This window comes from Phyllostomus hastatus, unplaced genomic scaffold (genome assembly GCF_019186645.2).
Source record: "Phyllostomus hastatus isolate PE091 unplaced genomic scaffold, TTU_PhHast_1.1 phas_contig_150, whole genome shotgun sequence".
Taxonomy (NCBI): Eukaryota; Metazoa; Chordata; class Mammalia; order Chiroptera; family Phyllostomidae; genus Phyllostomus; species Phyllostomus hastatus.
The window spans coordinates 27,799,469-27,825,196 of record NW_025333611.1 but is presented as its reverse complement, the minus strand read 5'-3'; the positions used below and the strand labels follow the sequence as shown (position 1 = coordinate 27,825,196).

Sequence of the window (25,728 nt, the reverse complement as noted above, 5' to 3'; positions counted from 1 at the left end):
ATTAGTTATCTGTCCCCTTTCCCTCTGAGACCCTTCCCTTACTATATGATTTCTTTGAGTCCAGATATTGGGGTCTTATAATATTCTTTGGGGTATTGATTTAAAATAAAATAAATTCTACTTCAACAGAGTCCTTGGGATGCCCACATGGAGATCAAAAACCCAATTGGCCTTCACTGGGGTTTCTATGCTTGTAGATTGGGAACTGAAAGTGACCCTACTATGGTTCTCTGTAATTTGAAGAAGCAAAAACAGAGCCTGCTCCAGGAGGTGCCCTGCCAGGTCGCTGGCCAACCAGTGAGCAGTTAGAAGTGGCCTCTCCTTTAGTCCACAGTCACAGATGGGAGAGCGGGGGCGGTAGGATGGCATGTGTCTTCCTCTGCACACTTCCTGGGAAGTGCACTGCTCTCACCAGTCAGCGCGAGCGTAGAAGGGGAAGGGATCTAACAGTCCGGTATCTCTGGCTAACTAGCTCGAGGTATGGAATTACAGCTTAGCTTGTTTGAACCTTTTATTCCTTTCTTCATCAGAAACTCTGATCAGGCATTTTTATTGCCCTGGGAAGCCTTTCTGGCATAAAGTCCAGCTCAGTACCTTCTCTCTTTGCCAGGTATCAGATGACAGAATGTCCCAGCAAGGACGCTGTGTGGTGCCACCAAAAGCCACATTGGCTTAGGAACCTAGGTATAGTTTCTCCAGTTCCCTGGGCTTCTGTTCCCTTATCTGTGAAACTGGGATTACAGGAATGTGGTGAAGAATAAAGGAATATGCTTGTATAGTTTGTGGCACCTTGAAGGACATTGAGGAAGTTAGTGCCCTCTCTCAGCCCACAAAAATTTTCTGAACTTTTGCTTGTGGGTGGGTGGAGGTGGAGAAGGCAGTGACTGAGGGTCATTCCTGACCCACCTTGAGAACTCCCACTGGGCTAAGGTGGCCCCAGAGTAATCTATCTCATCTGCAGTCAGAGCCACATGACTGGTCTCCCTCCTCTCACTCTTGCCCCCTGCTGTTTTCTACCCAGACCTGCTGACGGCTTCCCATGTCACTCTGAAAGCCAGAATTTTTACAGTAACTAGCATGGCCCTATATGGGGAGGCTGTCCCTGCATTACAGAACCCAAGTTCATGTGCCTGAGGCTTCAAAAGGCCAAGACTCAAAACGTCAGAGTTTGGAGTAAGAAAAAGCTTATTGATGGAGAAAGCACCAACTGAGAAGATGGGCGACTTAATTGTGCCTCAGATCCATCTTGCTTGCTGAACTAGATAAGGGTTTTTAAGGGATCGGGGGTCCACTATGCAGAAGTGTTTGGTGGGGCAAGTTTTCATTGGAGGACTCTGGCCCTTGGCCACCTGTGGTAAGGACATTAGTGCTGGGTCTTCCTGCACAGTGACCCTTCACTTCTAAAAGTGTTCCCGTGCTCAGATTTCATTTATGTTCTGGTCCTTCAGTTCCATGTATATATGTGGACAGGGCAGGCGGGGGGGCAGGGAATGGCGAGACTTTGGTTCCAGGTGCAACTGGAGGTCAAAGTTCTCTTCTCCACTTATGCTTCCGCTGCTTGACATGCTCTCTTGTGTCTGGAAAACAACTCAGTATCTTGTTAAACAGAGTAAGACCATTTTGAGCTATTTCTGCAGTTACCCTGCATGCTCTGCTCCATCTTCACGGGCCGCGCTGTTCGCTTCACCCGCCCCACTCCCACTGCTGCACCTTTGTATCTGCCATTCCCCTTCCCTCTGCCTTCCACGTGCCTCAGAAGTCTATGCAGCTTCTGTCCTCTCTTGGTTCTTGCTCAGCTGTCACCTGGTCAGAGAGGCCTTCCATGCACTTCCCCACTCCCCCCGCCCCATTTCATGGAACACCCCGACGTGGCTCTCTCTGGCCCTGTTCTTCCCACCTCTTTTCCCTTCCTAATCTATGGTTTGTGTGTCCCTCGGCTGCCTTTTTCCTTCCCCTGGAATATAAGCTTCTTGAAGGCAGGGACTTTTGTATGTTACTCCATTACTCAATTCCAAGTAGTCGTTGCATGGTTGAGGGTCCTCCTCCCCAGCACCCTCTGCCCGCACAGGTATCTTGGGAGGCATTCTCCTTCAGGCCTTACCCTTGGTTCCTTTTCCACCCCATCTCCCCTGCCAGAATCCTGGGAGTGGCTGAGAGGAGCTGCTGCTAACTGAGGTTTTGCTGAGTGTTCGGCCTGGTGCTGACCACCGTACATCCTTCCTCCTGTAACTGGCGTGGCAGCCTCTGGAGTGGGGCTTATCAAGAAGGGAGTTTGCCCAACGCCAGACAGTGGCAGATGGGCCTGGGCCACCATCTTTAAGACTTCAACCAGGCCTGTCAGAATTGAAAAACTTGTGTTTCGGACCCAGCAAGTGAGTCTGGACACAAACACTCCTTGCTGTGAGAAAAGAGAGACAGGTCCAGTGGCCACAAGGAAAGAAGTCTCCCGAGAGGGGGAACAGGAGATGAACGAGGAAGGAGAGTGAGATGGAGACAGTATGGTTCCCAGACCTAGCACAGCGGCTCGCAGGTAGTAGGGCTTCCAGGAAGATCTACCGAAAGAATAAACACCCAGGGCCTGTGCAGATAAATAAAGCACAGAACCTGGGGACACGTGGAAGAGGTAGTCTGCTCTAGCCTGAACTTGGCCCTTCAACTAGGAGAAGATGGGCTGCTTATGGGGTCCCCCCCCCCCCCGGGATTTGTGACTCTTAACAAGGGCTCTGACATCAGCTATTTCTCTCAGCCTTTCCCTACCCCAGAGAGACCTTCATGACTCAGTGAGCTTAGAGCTTGCAGATCCTTGCTGTGGAGGGGAAACTGTCCCTTCGTACTTTCTGCAGTGTTTCGTGGACCTCCATTTCATTGGAGGCTTTGCTACTGGCCTGGGTTCCTCTGTTACATGTCGGAGGTTTTGGTGGGAGCAATTTCTCACCTAACCCTTGGGCATGGCAGAGTAAAAACTGCATGTTAAGGCTTTAAACATTTCTTTTGCCTGCCATAATGGTTTTTTATTATTAGAATAAAGACCAACATTTCAGAAGGCTTTGAGGCCCTTCATGGTTTGCTCTGCTGCCAGATCCCATTTAGTTCCTCAGCCTCATCCAGCCTCTCCCCCTTTTGCAAATGGTATTTTCTCTGCACGGCTTGAAAATTTTTTTTTGCACTTCTCTTGGCTCAGTAGTAGTACCCCCTATTAATTCTTTCTATCTCACTCAGGTGTCACTTAAGTGACATCGAGTGGTACTTCCACACTGCAATCTGAGTCAGCGCTCCTGTCCTTCAGAGTGCTCTCTTGGTTTGTCATTTTACAGTCTTGGCTCTCACACAGAATTAAGGTCTTCCCTGCTATCTGAAAGCTCCTTGACAGCAAAGACCTGGTCTAATTTGACTGACCACTTGATTCTCTGGTAACTACTTGTTGAGTAATTAAAGATGAAGAGTTTAGAGATGTGCAAGGGAGAGAGAGGACAGGGTAAGATTCTGGAATAAGCTTTTTCAAGTTGTTAAACTCTGCTTAAATTTGCAGAAAACCCTGCACTATTTCTTCCCGCTCTTTCGTGTTACTCATTTGAGGAGGGAGGCGTCTGGGCTGGCGCACTGTCACAGTGCTGGCAGCCACAGATGCGTGAGTCACCAGGACCCATGTTACCAAACCACAGGGGTCTGTTTGCCCGTGCACGTCAAAGCCCAATGAGATGCAAACCTGAGTTCGCAGCAAAGTAGAGGTTTATTAGTTAAGGAAATGGTGCCAAGTCTGAAGACACAGATAAGCTAGTTAGTGCTCTAAAATCTGACTCCTGCACAGGGACAGATTATATGTGGGAGAAATGATTAATCATGGCGAATAAGGGAGTTGTGGTCGTGGGCTCTACTGATGGCCGGACTAGGGCAGGGGTAGGTGACCATTACACCAGGTCCTGATGCCAGCCCTGGTAGGAGTTCTGTCTAGTTTCATGAGGGTGTGGCCTCATTTCATGGGCAAGGGGCTTACACACAACTGAGGTCAAAATGTTATCTTTAGTTTGATGGAAATTCCATGTCTGGGGTCTATAGTAGATCTGAGTCTTTGTTTTTTTTTAAAGATTTTATTTATTTATTTTTAGAGAGAGAAGGGAGGGACAAAGAGAGAAACATCAATGTGCAGTTGCTGGGGGCCGTGGCCTGCAACCCAAGCATGTGCCCTGACTGGGAATCGAACCTGCGATACTTTGGTTTGAAGCCTGCGCTCAGTCCACTGAGCTACGCCAGCCAGGGCAAGTCTTTGTTTTTAAGACAGTTTGATGCCGACCAGAATCTAACGTCCCAGGGGCCTAATGATTAAAGAAGGGAGTAGATGGACAGAAATGAGACAGGGTCATGTTAGAGAGAGGGAGTTTCTGTGTGGTTACACCAAGAGATAAAGCTTCAGGTCACTCTTTCCTTCACTGACTGCTAGTCCTTACTTTCTCTGGTCCTGAAACATAGTAATAACGCTCATTGAAAAGAAAATTTAATTCCCTTCATAGTCCAAATACCCCATCATCTCAGATCATTTTTGTGTTCTTATTTCCATGCCCTTGTCAGAGGGGCCTGGCTGCAGTCGTGGTGTGGACACTATCACCTGTTCTGCCCCCCCGCCCCCCCCCACACTTTGCCATAAACAACTTCCCTAGACAATGGGTTCTCACCTGAAACACTAATGACATTTGGGCTAGCTAAATCTTTTTTGTTGGGGGAGGGGCTGTCCTGCGCACTCTGGGATGTTTTAGCAGCATCCCTAGCCTCTATCCACTAAATGCCAGTAGTATCTGGTCATGTGTGACTATCAAAAATGTCTCCAGCCCTGACTGGTGTGGCTCAGTTGGTTGGGCATCGTCCCATGAGGCGAAAGGCCGCTGGTTCGATTCCTGGTTACGGAGGCGCGTGTCTGGGTCACGCGCCTGGTTCGCAGTCCAGGAGCATGCCAGAGGCCACTGATCAGTGTTTCTCTCTCCCTCTTTCTCCTTCCCTTCCCCTCTCTCTAAGAATAAATAAATAAAATCTTTAAAAAAATGTTCCCAGACATGACCAGATGTCCCCTGGGGGCCCGAATCACCTTCCTTTGAGAACCACTGCTGTAGAGTCTTCATAATGAAAAATTTAAGCTGGCCATTGCTGTTGAGTCCAGGGGAGGGGAAGGTCTTCCTAATCGCCTTCATCAGCAGTTGAAAAATACATGACTCCTTCTGGTGGCCTGCCCAGGAAGCAGGCTCCGGGAACTTGGAACTATAAAGAGCCCCGTCTTAGCTCTCTGACTGGACAGGCTTTGTCTCTGAGCCTCTTTGCTGGGACTGTTGAATCTGGGTGTTTGATACCAATTCCTGGGTTAAAACCAGCAGAATAAGAAGAGTTTGAGGCCAGTGGTCCAAGTTTTGAACGTTTAATATTAACTTTTAACCACTAAATAGTTAATAAATACTAATGAAATCATTCTTATCAAGTAGGCACTGTGTGTTACGTGCTTTTATATCTTATCCACCCTCTGAGGTAGCTCTTTCCTTATCCTGGTCCTAGAGATAAAGAAACCAAAGCCGAGAAAGGCGAACTGGTTCGCATCCCACAGCCAGGAAGGGGCGGGGCTGAGACTCAGGCCCTCCAGTCCCACCCCAGAGCCTGTGCTTCCCAGCAGCTATCACTTACTGAGCTCCTATTCAGGGTGTGGCTTCAATTCTTGCAATAGTCCTTCAGGGTAAGTGGGATTATCCCAGATTTTATAGACGTGGGACCAGAGTCTTTGAGAAGCTACAATGTCTTGCCCATGTCCGCCCCCCCCCACCCCCCAGTGTCTGACGCAGGGCCCAACCCGCTTTTATGGGTCATGGGACCTCCCATGAATGAGCAAAAATATTCTATAGCTTCACCTTCCTTTTTCCCTTGGAATCACCACTCACTCATTGACAACTTGTTAAGTGCTGGTGAAGTGCCTTCTGCAATTTAGTGCCAGGCACTAAAGACATTGCCTTTTCTAATTAGACCTTATTCAGGTGCTCTGTGTACATGATCTCACGTAGTCTACACAGCAGTCCTGGCGGTTTCCCACCTTAGAGATGAGGAGACCGAGCTTCAGAGAGATGAATGAATTTGCTTAAAGTCAAGTAGTAGCTTGCTGAGCCATGAATTGAACCCAGGTCTGTCTGATCTCAAATCGTGTTCTTTTATGCTCTTTTGTATTCCACTAGGGAATAGCCTTAAAATACTTCAAAATTAGCAATGACGAGCATTGTTCACAGCAGTAAAGGAGGTGGCCTCTGTGAGCAAGACGAGTTCCCTCGGGACACTCGGCTGCAGCGCCCTTGCTTTTCACAAAAGCAGATGAGGCTGGTCTTCAGGGAGGGCACTGGGCCCTTAGCACCAGCTCTGACTCTCAGTCTGCACGCTTGTGACTTCAGGCTTTAATCTGACAGGTCTGCTCGAGCAAGCCCAGTGCTTTGATGGAGTCCCCCTGGAGACTGCACTGGGTCTCATGGCCCTGAGGGTCACAAGGACACTGGGGGACCGTGGGCTCCTAAAGACGGACTCCAGTTTTTCCATCTTCTCAGATAGAGACATGATCTGTTTTAGTCAAATACTTTATGCAAAACACTCTCTTTTGCTTTTCAAAAGCCTTGGCCTGCCCAGCACTCCGAGGTAATGGAGTATGAAAAAGCAACCACTCTCTGTGGATCCAGTTTACTCAGCTGGCCTGTGGGATTGGGCTGCGCAGTGCCTGCTGCTGCCTGCTGGCGGGGAGCAGGCTGGGCCGGCCAGACCCGGCCCGCCTGGGGAAACAGAAGGCATTCTAGGTCTTGCCCTACTCCCAGGCGAGTTGGCTTCATTGTTCTTAGGTTTTCTGATCTAATACTACCTTTACTCAGTCTCAAAACATGACAAACACATTCCCTGCACTTCTCATATAAGCTTTTAAAAGTGAGGTTGAAGTAAACAATGAGGAAATTGGTTTGGTGGACCAGAAAGAGAAGATTGCGTTGGGGAAAAGGCAGCTAGGGAAACTGGGGGTGCAGCTGGGCTAGAGCAGGTCAGTCTCCAGGACCGGAGCCAAGGCTGTGGTTTGGCCCCTCCCTGGGAGCGTGGGGTCACCTGGGGTGGCAGGGATCTTTCCTAGCGCTTACTTCAAGGAGGTGTTAGCTGTGCCGGAGGCCCAGCTCCGGGATCTGTGCACAGGTAGTGTGGCCCAGTGCCCACAGGCACCTGGCTCCTGCCTCCCAGTGGTCAGTGTGGTTAGCCACAGGGGGGATGGTCTTTATCCTGCTTACATCGTGGCTGCCAGAGCTGCAATGCTCTAAAAAGTGGGACATGCGAGACACAGGATGGCTGTAACTCAAATGCTAACAGTGAAGATGAGGAGGATTGGTGTCCATGTCACCAATGAGGGCTTAGCCCGGCAGGCGTAACCTGGGTGTGGTGACCAAGTCCAGCACGACTGGGGGCCAGGAGAGCGGCGTCTCCAAACCGCAACTTAGTGCCACTCTGTCTACCCCAACCTGCAACTCCTGGGTTACACCCGGGTTATCGCACACAGAAAACGGGGGGGCGGGAAGGCTCACTTTTCAAAGAACTTTTTAAATTACAGAAATATGTCTTCCTTATAGAAAGTAAATAAAACCCATAATTTTGCTACCAGAGATGGTTGTCAACATTTTGGTATAAATCTTTTGGCGTATGTTTAGTCTGTTTATGGTGCGTCCCCTTTCTGAAATTCAGCTAGTATGTGGATCTTTGTCAAGGGGACATATTTGCAGCTAATATCATGCTACATAAAAGTGTTGTCGAGTACTTTTTGTTTTATTCTTCATTTTAAATTCATCGTGCCTGGGTATCCTCAGCAGCATCTTGGCCGCAGAGAATTCACAATTCCTTACTAAGGAGCAGCACTCAGTATTCGCTGAGGTCTCCGTTTCAAATGCCAGTCTCAACACTGCAGGTCACGTGGGGTTCCCCTCCCGCCTCCGAGTCTAAATTATTCTTGTTTTTAAAAATCTCAGTACAGTGGGGAGCTCTACAATGCAGATTGCTTTTCCATTTAGCCCTTTATCTACTTTATAGAATAACAGCAACAGTAATAGCTATAAGTTATTGTGTTTACTTTGTGCCTGGCACTAAGCTAGTTGCTTTTTGAGGAGTTAATCCTGTAACAATCCCAAGCTGTAGACGAGTTAATCTTTTAATCTTTAAACAATTGCAAGAGGTCAGTGCCTTATTGTCTCCATTTTCCAGTGAGGAAGCAGAGCCAAGGGAAGCCGAGAGGTGAAGGAAATTGCATTTTACTCACTGTAAATGGACTGCGCCAGGTATAGCAGGGGTAACCCCTGAGCCCAGCAGCCCTGCGTCGGCAGGAGCTGGCCTGTGGGGGATACAGAGATGAAAGGGACCTGGCTTCCACCGGTTGAACTGAGCCAGGTGGGTGGGGTGGAAAGACCCTCAGGGACAGACCAGCAAGTGGATCGTGGCAGAGTCTGTGGCCTGCCCTGGTTTTTTCCTATTCCAGACTTGCCTCGGCTCCTCGAGGGAATGGCTCCTGCCTCCAGGGAATACTGACTTCCCTGTGGACTCTTGCTTGGGAAAGCCTTATCAGTGCGCAGCCAGGGAGGGAGCTTGCTGCTGTCAGTGCTGCAACCCTTGTAGTTTTGAGAGGTCAGTACTGCTCCCCTCCGCTTCCCACTGCTGGGCTCGCAGCGACCTCGTCCTCATTTGATCAAAGGTGTGTTAGGGGCCCAGGCTGATTGGAAAAGGTGGCACATTCCCCAGGGATGCCCTTACCCATCCTCAGTCTTTTAGACTTCAGAGGTTTCTGAAGCTGGAGAAGAGATTAGAGCCCTACGCTCACCCTCCACACACATGCACGCCCAAGTTCTTTTGCTAGGATTGTACCTGGGGTGTGTGCGGTGATGTCAGGAGCTTTCTCCTTGGGGTCCAGGGAACAGACCCTTTTCCCAGGGACACACCTGCTTGAAGACCATAAATTGGTAACAGCCTAGGAAGATTCTGATGCCTTTTCCTTAAGGGAAAAAATTTCCACTAGATTTTTTTGGTAGTGTCTTGGTTCCCTCTGAGCTTTTCCATTTACCCTTGAAATGAGTTCATCTGGTAGCCTGGGAGACCTTGTCAGCTGGAGCGTTTGAAGGAGACTGTACAAGATTATATTTGAGTTATTCTTAATAGGGTAAAAATGGGTTTTTGCTTTTGGGGGTATGTGTAGCATGGACAGTTTATGAAGGGTCAATATTCTCCCTCCCCCCCACCCCACAAAAAACCCTATCATTGTACCCATGGGCAGCTGCGGGTAACCACGAACTCCTGAAGTCTCCCAAGGGGCCCTTCTAGAGAAGGCACCTTTGACAGTGGGGCCTGCTCTCCCTGGCACAGCCAGGCTTGGGACCCTGGGCTCACTTTGTTCACTCAACGCTCTCCTAAGACCTCCTCCTAGTCAGATGGATCCCTTCTGGGATGAAGCCATGGCTCCAACACCTGGGACGGCCCTCAGCCTTTTCAGGAAGGTTCAGAATGAGCCAGGATCGCTTGAAGGGTTTCAACTGACAGAAGTAGGAGTGACTCCTTCCTTAAGAATTTAAGGTAGAACTTAGAGTCAAGATGGTGGCATAAGCAAACATGGCTCACCTCCTTGCACAACCACATCAAAATTACAACTAAAATATAGAGCAACCATCACTTAGAACAATCAGAAATCGAGTTGAATGGAAGTCTGACAACTATGGAAGTAAAGAAACAACATCCATCCAGATAGGTAGGAGAGGTACAGATGCAGAACAGGCTGGTCCCTCACCCATGTGTGGTGGATAAAAATTCAGGAGGGATATCTTTGTATTGAGGAGTCCCAGCCCCACACCAGGCCCCTCAGTGCAGGGTTTCAGAGTCAGGAAGATAAGTCCCCACAACTTCTGGCTACAAAACCTAGCAGGTATTGAGTCGGTAGAGGAAACTTCTGGAGCCCCAGGCAGTTCCTCTTAAAGAACCCACACATAGACTCACCTAATCATACTCACTCCCTCTGAGCTCCAGCACTGGGGTGACCGTTTGAAGGACACCAGTGGCATACTGGAAGAGGCTGAGGTGTCTGGCATCAGGGCAAGCACAGGCCAATGTCCCTTTTCTGAGTCCTCCCCCCATAGAGCCACAGAGCCAGTGGGCTGGTGCCGTATCTGAGACCCCGTCAACCTGGCAAACACTGTTTGACTCACCTTGGAAATCTCCAGAAACTCCGCCACACTCAACTCTGGTCTCAGCTCATGCTGCACAACTTCCTAAATCCTATCAAATAAGTAACAGCTGGCCTCAGTGAGCCCCAGGCCCGCACTAGCAGCAGCCAGCCTAGATTCACAGTTTGGCTTTGCCTGGGAAGCTCCAAGCCCAACATGAGTAGCAGCCACCTCAGATTACTTTATAGCTCAGGTAGGGTGCCCCAGGCAAAATACAGGTGGGGGCTGAGCTTAGCCTGCACCACCAGGCCAAACCCCTGGGCCAACACACCCAGGGGAGAGGTACAGATCACCTTGGAGCATCACCACCCTGCCCTGCACAGCTGATCCTCCATGGAGCATGGAGATTGGTGGTCAGTCATCATAGCCAATCCTTGCCCCTGACTGGCCTTGGTAAAATCCCTGCCATTAATCTGCCAACAGCAACCAAGGCTCAATGACAAGAGGAGGGTATATTCAGCCCACAGAAAGGGCACACCTCGAGTACCCAGCTTGGGTCATAGGGCAGGCTGTGCCACTGGACCCTCAAGGACACCTACTACATTAGACCACACTACCAAGACAGGGAGTTACAGCAGCTCTACCTAATATGTGGAAACAAACACAGGGAGGCTGCCAAGATGAGGAGACAAAGAAACATGGCCCAAATGAAAGAATAGAACAAAACTCCAGACAAAGAACTAAACAAAATGGAAATAAGCAATCTATCAGATTCAGAGTTCAAAACCCTGGTTATAAGGATGCTCAAGGAACTCAGTGAGGACCTCAGCAGCATAAAAAAGATCCAGTCAGAAACAAAGGACACATTAATTGAAATAAAGAACATTTTACAGGAAAACAACAGTAGAGTAGATGAAACTGAGAATCAAATCAACGATTTGGAACATAAGGAAGCAAAAAACAACCAAGCAGAACAAGAAGAAAAAATCCCAAAAGATGAGGGTAGTACAAGCAGCCTCTGGGACAACTTCAAGTGTTCCAACATTTGCATCATAGGAGTGCCAGAAGGAGAAGAGAAAGAGCAAGAAATTGGAAATCTATTTGAAAAAATAATGAAAGAAAGCTTCCCTAATTTGGTGAAGGAAATAGACATGCAAGTCCAGGAAGCACAGAGAGTCCCAAACAAGGTGGATGCAAAGAAGCCCACTCCAAGACACATCATAATGAAAATGCCAAAGGTTAAAGATAAAGAGAGAATCTTAAAAGCATGTTTTTTGGACTATAAGATGCACCCCCTTCCCATTTGGGAGGAGTAGGGTGGTTAATGCTGCTATTGAGTTCTGTTTACATTTACATTGGTGAAATATTATGTTATTTATGTTATTAAATATTTAACCACATCTTTTTGCTTCAAAATTTTTCCCTATTTTTCTCCTCTAAAACCTAGGTGTGTCTTATGGTCCGAAAAATACGGTACCTACAGGGGAATTCCCATAAGACTGTCAGCTGATTTCTCAAAAGAAGCTTTGCAGGCTAGAAGAGATTGACAAGGAACATTCAAGTCATGAAAAGCTGGGACCTACAGCCAAGATTGCTCTACCCAGCAAAGCTATCATTTAGAATCGAAGGGCAGAGCTTCCCAGACAAGGAAAAAACTAAAGAAGTTCATCATCACCAAACCATTATTATATGAAATGTTAAAGGGACTTATTTGAGAAAAAGAAGATCAAGACTCTAAACAATAAAATGGCAAAAATATATATCAACAATTGAATCTAAAAACAAACTAAGCAAACAAGAACAGAGACTGAATTGTGGACACAGAGTGTTTTGATGGTTGCCAGATGTGAGGGGCGTGTGGGGGAGTAGGTGAAGAGGTGAGGGGATTAAGAAGCACAAATAGGTAGTTACAGAATAGCCATGGGGATGTAAAGTACAGTAGAGGAAATGGAGTAGCCAAAGAACTTATATGCATGACCCATGGACATGAAGAATGGTGTGGGGATTGCCTGAGGTAGTGGGGGTGCTGGGTGGAGGGGGGCAAAAGGGGAAAAATCAGGACAATTATAATAGCATAGTCAATAAAATGTAATTAAAATTTTTTTAATTAACAAAGATACATAAGAACTTAAAGCTGACTGGGTCTTCATATTTTCAATTAGTAATGCTTCAGAAAATAGTCAGCTAAGACCATATCTGCAGCCTACTTTCAAGACAGACTAGAAACAGCTTTTTCAACTGAAGTAAAAGTTCAAGAGAGATTATTCATTCACTTGCCACTCATTCATTCATTGTTAATTCATTCACTAATGTCTCCTATGCGCCAGGCCTACTAAGTGTGCCCTGTGTGAGGCTGGGGCATAGAGTGGTGAGTGACATTGGGGTCTTCAGCAGTTTCATCCAGGTAGAATCAGGAACTAAGGGTCACCAGTGTCCATCTCAGGTCCAAAGGAACTCCTGAACAGGACCATTGCCCTGTTCAAGCGTGGGAGAAGGGTGATGAGGAGGGGGGTTGGCGGAAAGATTCTGGTGGTGGCCAGCTGCAGTCTGCTGATGCGGAGGGCGTGGGCGGTTAGGGTGGCTGCGTGGCTGTGAACTTTGTTCGGCGGCAGTGCCTCTGCTTCCGGGGTTATTGCCCGGCAGCCTGGCGTCCACACGGAGTTGGGCTCAGGCAGCACTTAGGGGAAATAGATACCTCTTTTACCCCATTTCTGTGGCTCTTGTTCAGTCTTTAAAAAGACCTCAATTCAGTGTGCGAAATGAAAAACTGTCTGTACTTCTACCAGCTTTAAGTAATACCCATGTTGCTTCCAGGTGTTCCAGCAATTAGGGAGGCCTGCCTTTTGTGCTTTAGGTCTCTGTCTGGGGAGTAACAGGAGCAGCTAGAATATACCGAGTACCTGCTGTCTAGTAGTCGCAGGCCTTTGTGGGCTAGCTCATTAAGTCCCTGAAGAACCCAACGAGGGAATAGATGCTATTATCGTCTCCATTTGACAGGTGAGGCAAGTGAAGCCAGCAGAGGGGTGCCTATCCAACCCCAGAGCCACCTTTCCCCATCTCTACAGTCTTCCGTGGTGAGCTGCGAAACCCAAGAGGTTGGGGTCTGCTTGTGCTGCAGTCCGGGGAGGGGCACTTCACTACCGATGACAGCTGAGCTGCAAGAGCGTGCCCTAGCTTGCGCATGCCTGGTGTCCAGAGTTTGCCGAGAGTCCCTCTGTTCTCCAAACTTGTGCTATAAATAAACCACCACTCTGCAGCTGAACCCTGCACAGTGCATGGGACGCAATGAGATGCCTTCCATTATTTCTGGCTTACCGGAGGCTCCCTGCGTACCCACTGCACCCACACAGCTACCACCCCGTAGTGTCCTGCCATAGGGTTTTCATCGCAGGGATTAGCCCATCTCTTCCTGCTTCGGGTGGTTGGCTGCTCATGACGTTGGAGACCTTCTTTCATCGATCTTCAGTGACAAACTGGCTATAACTGGCAGAGTTGACTGTGAAAGGAGCTGCTTCCCTGAACTTGGCTCTGCCTACCAGACTAGCAGAGTTCTAGTCACAGCCCTACAGAACAGGGCAGCCCTCTGTCTCCCTTTCTCCACTGGGGACATCTCTGGCCTCACGTTTGCCAAATGACACATCCCAATGGATGAGGTGGTGATTTTCAGGACCCTTTGTTACTGACTTTCAGGTGGCCGTCTGCTTGAAGCACTCAGCAGGGCCGAGGCCGCCCCATTCTTCCCACAACTGTAAGGACAACCTTTGTTGCTCTGAAGTGGGGGGCATTGTGCCTCGGGGAGTCGAGGGTAGTAGGGGTGGAGACAGGCCTTCGGTACTGAGAGTGGTCGCCCTGCCCCAGGCCTGATGTAGAACATACGTGTAACAGGTCTGCAAACCGAGGTGCATTCAGATGAACACACAACTATTTTTACCATTGCAAAATTGAGCCTGACAGTGGAAGAAGAAAACAACTGGGGTGTTTTGCATGAATATATCTGCTAGAACTGTTAATCAGTAACGCAGGAATCTGGTACTTGTTGAAGCCAGTTGTGGTCTGTATACCTAAGATAACAACACGGTCTGTGTTCAGTAAAAACAATATGGCAATATTTGCCTTGTTAAAAAGCGCAGTGAGCGCTGTTTGAACGAGCCTCCCGCGCCCGGCACTCAGTGTGAGTCAGACTCATGTTGCCGATAACCGGGCAGCTGTGCCCGTCTGCACCTGGGTCCTGAGTGGCAGAACCCAGCAGCTTCCTCCTTGGTGATCTCTGCCCATTTGGGCAGGTTCCAAAGCGCCAGCTCCCCTCAAAGTGACCTCTTCATTTTTCCCCCTGTAATTTCGTATCTGAAAACCAAGAAAATAATAGTTTTTCTCATTTCTACTTAGCCCCCACAATCATGGCAGTTGTCTTCTATTCACGGGCCACTGACGTTAGAAATTTGTGGTTTCTGAGTCTGTGTCTGCTCTACTCTTGCCGTTTATCTCTTTACTGTGTTTCTGTGATTCCAAGAATCTTTCTTGCTGCTCAGCAGGGTATGAAATAACAGATCACGCGTTAATCACCATCACCGCTGTTCACTCCTTGGGGCAAGGGAGTCAGGCCGTGAGGACTCTGTCCGTCAGGAATAGCCAGGGCCACTCTCAAATGATGTCCACTCCCTGGTGAGCCACTCACTAGCCGTCTTCTCCTCACATTTTCTTGTATTTGCACAGGGGAGAGAAAGGAGGGCGGGGTGGTAATATGACATCCCTCTCTCCTTAGCTCCTTGAAAGGATCTTCCCGATTGTTAATACAGTTCTCTTTACTATCGGTCCCATCCAGTGCGGCACGTCACTGTGCACTTCCTCGGCAGGTCTTTGGCTGCTCTTTCCGAGTGGTCCGTGGGCTGCCTGAGTCCAGGAAGACGCCTCTTATTCCTGCAATCGCCTGCAGGGTTGGCTGTGTCAGGAAAACGAGAAGCGAGCACAGGAAGGGGGAGAGAGGCTGAGCGAGGTGTCAGCGACAACAGCTGCTTTCTCATTCTGTACATCCTCTGCTTGTGAGAGGCGGTCTGGAAGGGTCTTCAGGCAGGAGTGCAGGTGGGCACACAGGCAGGCAGAGTGGATTTTTGGACGACTAGGATGTACCTCGAGCTGGCTGAGCTCAGCCTGGCCCCAGGAGAGTGCAGGATCAGTTCACGCGACCAAACCGCGGAGATCTGAAACTGCTGCCCAACAGAACATCCCCGAGCCACCAGCAACCAGGGTTTTGCCTGCTGTGAGGTTCAGCTCTGGGGTCTCCCTCATCCCCCATCCCCCACCAAGGGTGCTGAGGCCCCTGGAATCCTCAGGAGTAAGCAGAGGAAACAATGTGGGGTTTTGAGTGTGTGGTACAATATTGTTAACACAAAAGTTGTCATTGTAACAATTTTTAAATATACAGTTAAGTGGCATTAAGCACATTCATATTGTCATGCACCTATCACATTAATCTTCCCAATTAAAACTCCATACCCATTAAAGATAACGCCCCTTCAAACTCCTGGCCAGCCGTACTTTCTGTCTCCGAATCAGACTGCCCGGGGCACCTCACGTAAGTGGAGTCATACAGCACTTGTCCTCCTGCGTCTGGCTGAGTTCACTCAGCATTGTCTCCTGAAGGTTTACCCACACTGGAGCTTGGGGCAGAATTTACAAGGCTGAATACTGTCCCATTGTATGGACAGACCACATTTTGTCTATCCATCCATTGGGGGACACCAGGTTGTCACCCCCTCTTGGCCATTGTGAATATGCCATGAATGTGGAGGCTATGATCAAATACCCATTCGAGTCCCTGCTTTCAATTTCTGTGGGTGTTTTAAACCCAGGAGCAAGGTGTCTTTGAAGGTCAGTTTCTGATGAATCACTCTTCCTCACTGAGGGTAGAATTGCACATCAAAAGTCAGCCTTACTTACCATCTAATTTTAGACTCCAGCGTAACTACCGCCGGTCACTGGTAACATCATGTTGCATTTTGATACTTGATAGGCTTCCACGTTAGAATTCCAGTTGTAAATACTAGCTGTTATTGACAACACGCGGTTGTGATTGTGGGGAGACCCTTGTCACTCGGAGGTGGGCACGGCATCAGGCAGTGCAGCTTGCTATAACTGGCTTACTCTGGGGGGTGCAGGCCCTTGCTGACTTTGTCCTCCTGACCCAATTGGGTTGACCTTTTGGCCTTGTCCCCAGACCAGGCTCCATCTTGGGACCTGAAACCCTGAGCCCACTGACAACCGAGGCCACTTGTCTTGAGCTCACAGCAGCTTTGTGCCGGCACGGAAATATCCTCCACGTCTGCTGTTCCTTATAATCTGTTTCCATCCATCTGGTTCTTACACGACATTTGGCATGATTAGAATTATATGTGACTTTTTTTTTCCTACAGAAAGTAAGATCTTTATCTGAAGTACCTTGGTGTTTGGAGCCATCACAAGGTCTGGTTTTCCCTGCATCAGCTCAGAGCCAGCCTTGGGCCCTCAGGAGCTGGTGAGGTGCACACACCTGGGGAACACTGGGCTTTTGATGGATTCAGCTGTCCCGCCAGGGGTCTCTCTACCTCCAGAAAAGACCTCCTTGGGCCGGTGCCCCTCTGTATTTGCCTGGCCAGTCAGGAAGTGGAGATGGCTGGTTGTGAAATTCTTGAGGGTTACGTGGTTATTCTTTGTGTTAATTTCTTATTAGAAATTCTCCAAACCCCCAGAGGAGCCAACTCCAGTCTCTTCTGCGTAGCCAAGGCCACTAAGAACAGTCACCAGTGCCCCAGTAGAATCTGAGCTTCTGATATGCTGAGGACCCAGACTGTGGGCCCCACAACCCTTGTGAGTGGGCCAGAGACCCTGTCACTGTCCGCTGTAGCTACCTCTCCCTGGCTGGAGGCTTTTGGTGCTGCGTGTTGACTGCCACCGTATGTGTGTTCCTAGTTCCTGTCCCCCTCGCACTGTCCTCCCTGTGCCTTGGACCTTGAGGGGCAGCTCATGGAGAAGACATATACCCAGCACTAGGGGAACTCCTAATCTAGTTAGGACAATTAGAAACCCTGATGATAGCTCTGGCTGGTGTGGCTCAGTGGATTGAGCACCAGCCTGCAAACCTAAAGGTTGCGGGTTCGATTCCCAGTCAGGACATATCATTGGGGGTGTATGAGAGGCAACCGATTGATGTATCTCTTGCATACTGATGTTTCTCTCCCTTTCTCCCTTCTCTCCCCTCTATCTAAAAGTAAATAATTAAAATCTTAAAAAGAAAAGAAAACCCTGATGATAAACCAGCCATTTCTGAGACAGACCTATTTTCCTGTTCTGTTCCAGTGGCACAAGAATGCAAACCGTGCTGGCATGCAAAGGGGAAGTGTCCCGTTCTTACCCCCAAGCTCTGTTGCGGGCTCTATAACACGTACTGTTCTGCAGCGCCCCCCCTCTTCATCTGGAGACGTCCCTTCTGCCCATTTCGGTCTCAGTGCTGCATCCTTCTTAAGGACTGTTGACATTTCTAAGGCCGTTTGCAAAAGATTGTGGCGGTAGTGCGGTAGCAGCGCTTCAGAGTCAGAAACGCCGAGCTGGGCTGGACTCAGGAAGGCCTCTCGGAGGGGATGCAGGAGCCTGTAGGTGGCGGGTACTACCCAGCCTGGTGATGCGGAGGAAGAGGAGGAAGAAGATGTCCTCTACTAGTTGTTTCTTCCTCTCTCCTCAGGCTGACTGTTGTCTGCTCCCACTGCTCGGGCACACGGCTGTAGGGGCCGGGAGGGGAGAGGATAGGATCGAACAATATCCGTTGCCAACTCGTTCTCATTTCGTTGGAGCCTCACTGCAGGCACGACCATCAACCCCACTTTTTGCAAGTTGACACTGGGGCTCAGAGGGGCGAAGGGGAGGGCCCATGCTGGGGCAAGCCGAAATGGAAAACCCAGACCAGGAAGGGAGGGAGGAAGCAGTGCGGGTGTGCCTGAGCTGGGGGTGCGTGGAGAAGGCAGCGGGGCGTGCTCGGCCCTGTGGCCGCAGTTCCCGTCCCCGATGGCTGCCTCATTTGGGTTTGTTGTTGACGCTGGAGGACGAAGGGAGGAGTCTGCCAGACGGCAGATCAGGTGCTTCTCAGAGGATCAGAAAGATCCGGGCGCCGTGTGGAAAAGCCTTTCACAGGGTAACCCAACCTCAAGCGAGGTTTCTGCCCTAACCCTGGGAGGGGCCAACTGATGAATGAGGCAGCTATTCCTGGAGCTGGCAGGGAGGCAAGGGGCCACTCTTCTGCCCTGGGGCCCGCAAGCCATTCCTCTGGTAGGGGGAGACGGCAGATGTCGTTCGGGGGTGCACACCCAGATTCTGGGAGGCGGGCTGGTGGCCCAGCTCACAGGTGGCAGTGTCTGTACGGGAAAGCTACAAAGTGGCAGATGGCGAGGCAGGTTTCCTGCCGTGGTGAGTGGCCACAGGGCCCAGGGACCCAGGCCTTCAGTGGGTGGGACAGGTTGTCACTGGCCTGGGCCTGGTGGCCAGGATGCAGGTCTGTCTGTGGGCTTGGGTCACAGCCCCTGTGTTGCTGTCCCATTTGTTCCCATGCTAGCCAGGTCCCTCTCCTGTCCCAATATCAGTATCTTAGCTCCCTGTCTCCTGCCCTGGGAAGCCGCTCTGTCCTGAGCCCTGTCTGAACTTCCCAGTCATACTTCTCAAAGATGTGACCATGTCTCCCCAACCCCAAACATGGGTTCTGATGCCACGTGGTGGGTTGAGGCCCAGCGCCAGGTGACAAGGACTGTGTATGTGTGTGCATGAATTGGGGTGAGCGCAGGACCTGGAGCTCCTGGCAGCCCCCCTCCAGCGTTCCTATGCTCTCCTGGTGCTGGGGGCCTGGCTCTGTTCACTCGCTCCCTTAGGCTGGCCCTCTCTTGCCTCCTCCGTACAGTGAGGGCTTGCGGGCCCTGTGCTCCCAGAGCAGCCTAGACTGTGCCTCCCCACCTCCTGTTCATTTTTGAGGCTACTCCCCAGAGTCCGGGTGAGCCCTCCTTCTCTCTGCCTATCTCAGTCTAGGAGCAGCAGGCAGCTGCTTGGGCTGAGGAAGCTTTGATCCCATGTCCCAGCGATCCAGGGTGGTGTCGGAGGGCCCCAAAGGCAGAGCAGAAATGGGGAGGGGATACTTCCAGGGCAAAGCCGACAGTGAGCCCCGGTGGTGTCCCTGGTGCTAAGAGAAGGCCAAGGGGTGGGGCGGGCACTACTCTCAGGGCCAGATGAGTAGTCAGTGAAGTTCCTGACACGGGCACCACTGAGGTGAGAGGCTGGCAGGCTGGCAGAGGGGGCAGCGGCAGCGTGGGGCTCTATGCATAGAGAGGCCCTGCTGAGGGGGAGAGAGGAGAAGCGGGTGATGTGCGCTGTCCCGGTGAGCAGATGGGAACCTGCTGGTGAGGGAGCTGAAGGTGGTCCCTGGAAGACCATCGAGTTCTCAGGGGCTTGCAGAGGCAGAGACTGGCTGTGCCTGCTCCCCTGGTGCCCTCTTTCTCCAGCGCCGGGCTCAGGTGGGCTCCTGCCTACCTGCTCAAACCCAAACCCAAACCCAAAGGGCAGGAAGCGGCTGGGGTAGTTTGGTAGATTCTCAAATGCCGCCAGCTGGTGTTGCCGGGAGGGGGACATGCGAAAGAAACCCTGGCAGGGGGCTGTTTGGGACCTGGCATGGGGGGCTGTTTCTGCCTCCTGGGCTCAGCCTTAGGAACTGTACCAGTGCAGGGGGCGCCGGTCTCTGAGCGGAGGGAGGAGTGCCATGTGATACATCTGCTGCTCCCCAGCGCTTGCCCAGGGTTGAAAGTCAGGAAGGCCTGAGGGGAGGTGTCAGGACTGCATTGAAGGCACATCTGATAGGCGGGACTCCGGGTCACAGGGGCCAGATCAGGCTATGAGAGGAGCAAGAATAACTGGGAGCACAGGTTGGGTGGAGTCCGGCTGAGGGCGTTGTCTAGGTAACAGTGACATGGAGAAGGCAGTCGGAATGAGGCCAGTGTCACCAGGGAGCCAAAGTGGGGCGGCACCAGCTGCCCCCGAAGCCCTGCTGGTAGGAGCCCGAAGAGGTCCAACGTGTGCTAGGAGCGGGCAGGCCCTCCCTCCTGCCAACAGGACCCTGGCAGCGACAGTAGAGGAGTGGCTTTGAGGGTGGCTCTACAATCAGACAAGCCTGCATTTGAGAAAAATGTAGAATGCAAAGCAAAAGCCTCTACCCCTCCTCTAACTTTCTTGTATTTTCAGAAACTTGTGTGTGCATATGTGTGTGTATGTCCTTTTCACTGTACAAGTAAAACACACTGCTACTGTATCTGTTGCTTTTCTATCTTGCTTATCTTACTGGCAACACGGAAGAACCACCTAGTTCTTTTTAATGGCTGTTTAGTATCCTGTGACGTAGTGTGCACTGATGTAGCCAATCAGCCTCCAGCTGGCAGACTTGAGGTTATTGCTACTTTGGGGTTATTTCGATACAGCAGCAATCACAGTGTCCATCTGTCTTCGAACACCGGCCGGATTATTTTTGCAGAAAAACCCTAGATACAGATTTTCTGGGCCAGACCTGTATGTACCCCCCACTGCAAGGCTCTTTCAAAGGGGCTCTAACAGTGCACACTCGTGCAGACGGTGTTGAGGGTTACAAGTGGCGATAGTAACGCAGCGCTGTTGTGAGGATTAAATGAGGTGCTGTATAAAGCTTTCAGCCAGTGCCTGCCACGGAGCGCTGCAGGCCGGGCTCCCTGCAACCTGGATCACTGGTCGAGCATCAAGAAAGGTGCTGGTTTGGGTTCCAGTCACCTCGGGGAAAGGGAGACAATGGTCTGACAGCTGCTGAGCAGATGTCCCCTTCATTCACACACTCAAGAAAACGTGTGCAGACTCGGTGTGCAAATGGACCAGTGAACCAGGTAGGCGTGGAGCAGCCGCCTGGCGAGGGGAGACGGCCAACGCGTCTCCAAGACCGTGTGCTAGCTGCCGTGAGCACGCGATGCTGCCGCTCATATTCCCCGCTGACCCGGTCTCTCTCTCCCCCGACCGCCCCGCCCCTCCCCTGCCCCAGTGTATGTGACGGAACAGGAAAGGAAGACGGAGGACACCGCGTGCCAGGCGGCCTTGGCTGCGTGCTGGGCTGCGCTCTGCTGCTGCTGCCTCCTGGAGAACCTGGACTGAGGAGCCGGGACCGCGGGCTCCCCGGCGCGGCGCGCTGCCTCCTGCCACGGGGATAAACGACTAGCGCTGCACGGTGTCCATGTGTCCATTCTTTCTCTGAAAATTACCTATCTGCAGACTTTCACATTTTAGCACTTTAGACGGGTGTGAAATGGTATCTCACTATTCCGCTTTACCTTCCTTCATTATTAGTGATCTTGAACATAAAAATACAGAATTTTGGTAATTTGCTTTTATAGATTTTGTGAATAGCTTTTATATATATATTTTAGCTCATTTTTTCTAATTGTCTTTTCTTACTGACTTGTAAGGAGTCTTTAAGTATTTCCTCATACTAACATTTGTCACTTTTATAGGTTTGCATATATCTTCTCCCTATCTCTCTCTTAACCTTTCTTATAGTGTATTTTCTAGTATGAAAGTTTTTTAATGTCTTGCTTGTCAATCTTTCCCACATGCTTTGTGTATTTTACTCTTTGAAAAATAAATTTCTATTCTAAGACCATAAAGATAAGCCTATATTTTTTTCTGAGGATTTTTCACCTAGAATCTTTAGTCCACCTAAATTTATTTTTGATCATGGTACAGGTTCCGGGTTTCTTTCCCCACTTTTGAGAGTTCCAACACCACGTACTGGCCAGGTCATCTTTTACCCGCTGCTTTGAAGAGAGATTCGTCACACTCCAAGTCCCCGTGTACGGCTGGGCTGGAATCAGAAGCCGGGCGTGCTGAGCATCTTCCTCAGCCCCAGGCACGCCCATTTTCCTTCCTCAGAATGTTCTTAGCTAGATTCTGTGGGAAACCCCCAAGCTGGGCTTTACCTGGGGTGATGTGATTTATAGAGTGACTGGGGAAGAGCTGGCTTGTTCACAGGGTTTTCTTCCTGTCGTGAACGTGTTGTCTCTCCACTTATTTCTGTCTTTTATGTCCTTCAATAAAGTCATGTAATTTTCTTCATAAAGCTTTTGCATATCCTTCGTTGGTTTTGATTGGATTTCTTCTGAGGTACATTATAGTTTTAATGCAACTGTGAATCGTGTTTTTTTTAATGCAACTGTGAATGGTACACTTTTGGTGAAAATAATTTCTTCACTCCAGTGGGTCACAGAGGAGAAAATTCTAACCCAGTTTTAGGACAGCATTGCCTTGGAGCCCTTTGAACTGGGAGGAGCAGCTCTGCGATGTGCCCCTTGCACTCTCCCGGGGAGGCCCCCTCAGTCCACAAGGACCCACGTGCGCTCAGTCAACACGGAACAGCTGCAGTGTTGGGTGACGGACCACACGGGAGAGACCCCACTCCTGCCCTCACGGGGCTGACACTGTGGGGAGAGAACAAGACACTAAATGATCCCAGTGGTGATAACTGACAGTCTAGTTTCCTGTGGAGAAAAAATACCTGTTTTATGAAAACATAAAAGGGGTGCCATCCTGCACAGTCTGGGAGGGATCTGAAAGACGAACAAGTGTCAACAGGCAAAATGGCTGTGGGAAGAGCAGGTGCAGAGGCCCGATGGCGGGAGAGAGCACGGATCCCGTGAGAAACCAGGATCGGTGTGGCAGAGAGCAAGTCGATGTTGGGGAACAGAGGAGAAACAGGCAGGAGCGAGACACGAGATCATAGCCCCAGTCAGCGATTTGGTTTTTACCCCGTGGTGGGAAGCAATGAAGGTTTCAAGGAAACAGATGACATGATCAAATTTGCATTTTAAGAGATCCCTTTGGCTAGCACGCAAGAGAATGGTTTGGAAGGGGCTCAAGCTCACGTGGCGAGAGGCTGGAGAGGCACGAAAGTGTTTGCGGTATCTGGAAGTAGAATCAACAGAACTTGGTAAAGGACTGGATATAGGGACTGAAGAAGGGAGAGTCAGGGATGAGTCCTGGGCTTTTAACTGGAAATTGATGCCTAGGAGCAGCGTTTGTGGAGGATGGGAACAAGGAAAATGGACCATGTTTGGTTTGGGGGGAAAAAAATCAAGGTGAGCTGTGAACTTGTTGGACTGCGGTGTCAAGGTGGCTGAGACATTCAAGTGGGGCGTCGAGTAGGCAGTTGTATGGACACCTGGGGCTTGGAGCAGAGGTCGGGCTGGGGATGAACATGTGGGACACATCGGCTTCTTGGTGGCAACTGCAGCTGGGGCGGTGAATGAAGTCAAGCTGGGTAGGAATAGGAGGGCGGTGTGGGGCCGAGCTTTAAGGAAAACTGAGGTGGACCCGTAGATGATGAACCTGCGAAGAAGTCAGAATAGAAAACCAGCGGAATGGGGTGGCCTGGAAATGGAGAGAATTTGTGTTAGGAAGGAGTAATCAGTAGCATCAAATGTTGCTGGGAGGTCAGGTAAGAACTCAGAAATGTCTACTGGACTTAGCCACACTTATCCATGGGCGGCGGACCTCTCTCCGGTTCCTGCTCTGTGAAGGACACCGACAGAGGGAAGACAGGACTGCTAGGACCAGAGACAGGGCTCCTCAGGCCGGAAGGGGCAGACACTGTCGGCATGAAGAGACGAGCTCAGAGGTACAAAGAACCAGCTGGTCATGAAGGCTTGAAACGCCTGCTAAAGAGGGAGCGAAGCATGCGACAGGTTCCAGAAAGGCCAGACACCAAGTGAGGGAGTCGGGCTAACGTCACTCAGTGTAGAACCAGATAGAGAAGACACTGCCCCTCGAGCAGAGCGTGTCCCCTGTGGTGGCTGTTGGAGGGTCCAGCAGGTCGGTAACCAGCACATGACCGCCCGTGCTCTGCAGAGGCCCTGCCCAACAGCAACGGTGTGGATCTGCTTCCCGGCTACCTTTCAGACTTACCGATGGTCTTCCAGCTTTTCTGGTATGTTTCCAAAAGAAACTTTACACACAACTCCAGTATGGGAAACAGATACTATGGAATTGCAGTTGAAGTGAGGAAGGACCACCCCCTCCCTTTTTCTGGAACCCCAGGGACCTGAGGAATGCATTCAAAGGCCTTTGGTCTTTCCAGATTTTCCAGTACATTTGGCCAAGCCCAGAGATTTGGCTGGATGGGTTTTGCCCCAAAATGTCCTGGGATACTGCCCCCCACCCGCCCCGTCTCTCTCTCTCTCATACACACACACACACACACACAGAATGCTCATGTATTCTGTTAAGATTTGGAGAGTACTTTATTGCTGGGTTATTTCCACTTTTTGGCGATTATAAACTTACATGCAGGTTTTTCTATGAACGTAAGTTTCATCTCCAAGGGGAATGGACCCAAGAGTGAAATTTCTGGATATGACTGTTTAAGAAACTGCTACTGATTTCCGGAGTGGCTGTACCATTTGTATGCTCATCAGTAATGAATGAGTTTCAGCTGCTCTGTTATCCTCACCGGTACCTGATACTGCATTTTTTCATTTTAGCCATTCTCATGGGTGTAATAGTGGTATCTCACGTGGTTTTCATTTGAATTTTAAATGCCTGATGATTTCATATATTTATTTGCCCTCCTTACACACTCTTTGGTGAAGTGTCTGTTAAATCTTTGGCCCACTTTAAATTGAGTTGTTCCCTTACTGTGGAGTTTGGTTTTTGTTTTTAAGATTTTACTTATTTATTTTTAGAGACGGGAAGAGAGAGAGGGAAACATCGACTTGAGAAAGGTTGATCGGTTGCCTCTCGTGCATGCCCCAGCTGGGCACCAAACCTGCACCCCAGGCGTGTGCCCGGACTGGGAATCAAACCGGCGAGCTTTCACTTTGCAGGACAACAACCAACTGAGTCACGTTGGTCTGGGCTCTTACTGTGTAGTGTTAGGTCTTTAATATTCTAGATTCAAACCCTTTGTTGGAAACTATCTCCTTCACAGTGCCTTCCACAGAGCCAAAGTTTTAAATTTTGATTAAGTCTAATTTATCCTGGTTTTTTTTTCTTTCTTTCTTTCCTAGAGCATGCTTTTGTATCAGGTCTGAGAACTCTGCCTAATCCCAGGTCATGAAGATTCTCTTCTATGTTTTCTTTTGAAAGTTTTATGTTTTACATTTAAATCTGTGATATACTTTGGGTTAATTTGTACATAAAATGTGAGGTTTAAGATGGTTGAGATTTTGTAGTTTTTTTGCATGCATGCCAATTTTTTCAACATTTGTTTGAAAAGACTATCCTTTCTCCATCGAATTGCTTTTGCATGTTTCCAGCCATCAGCTGATCATCTTCACATGGGTCCAGTGTCCTCTCTGTTCCATTTCTTTGGTCTGTGTGCCCTCCCCTCTGCCAGCACCGCAGCTGTCTTGACTGCGGTGGCTCTGTATTAAATCTTCCTTAAAAGAAGGTAGAGAGATTCCTCCAACTTTATTCTTTTTCAGAATTGTTTACTCTAGTTCTCTTGCCTTTTCATAAATTTTATCTACAAAAACACTGCTGGGAC

The 25,728-nt window shown here is 49.7% G+C and overlaps 1 long non-coding RNA gene across 1 annotated transcript in view; it reads left to right on the top strand.

Annotated features, from left to right (window-relative positions):
* The window catches only part of LOC123807220, a 43,876-nt gene extending 21,568 nt beyond the window's left edge, over window positions 1–22,308 (top strand). The window contains exon 3 of the long non-coding RNA XR_006783601.1: window positions 21,238–22,308. This is a non-coding gene — a long non-coding RNA (uncharacterized LOC123807220). The remainder of the gene's footprint in view (window positions 1–21,237) is intronic.
* The last annotated feature ends 3,420 nt before the right edge of the window (window positions 22,309–25,728 follow it).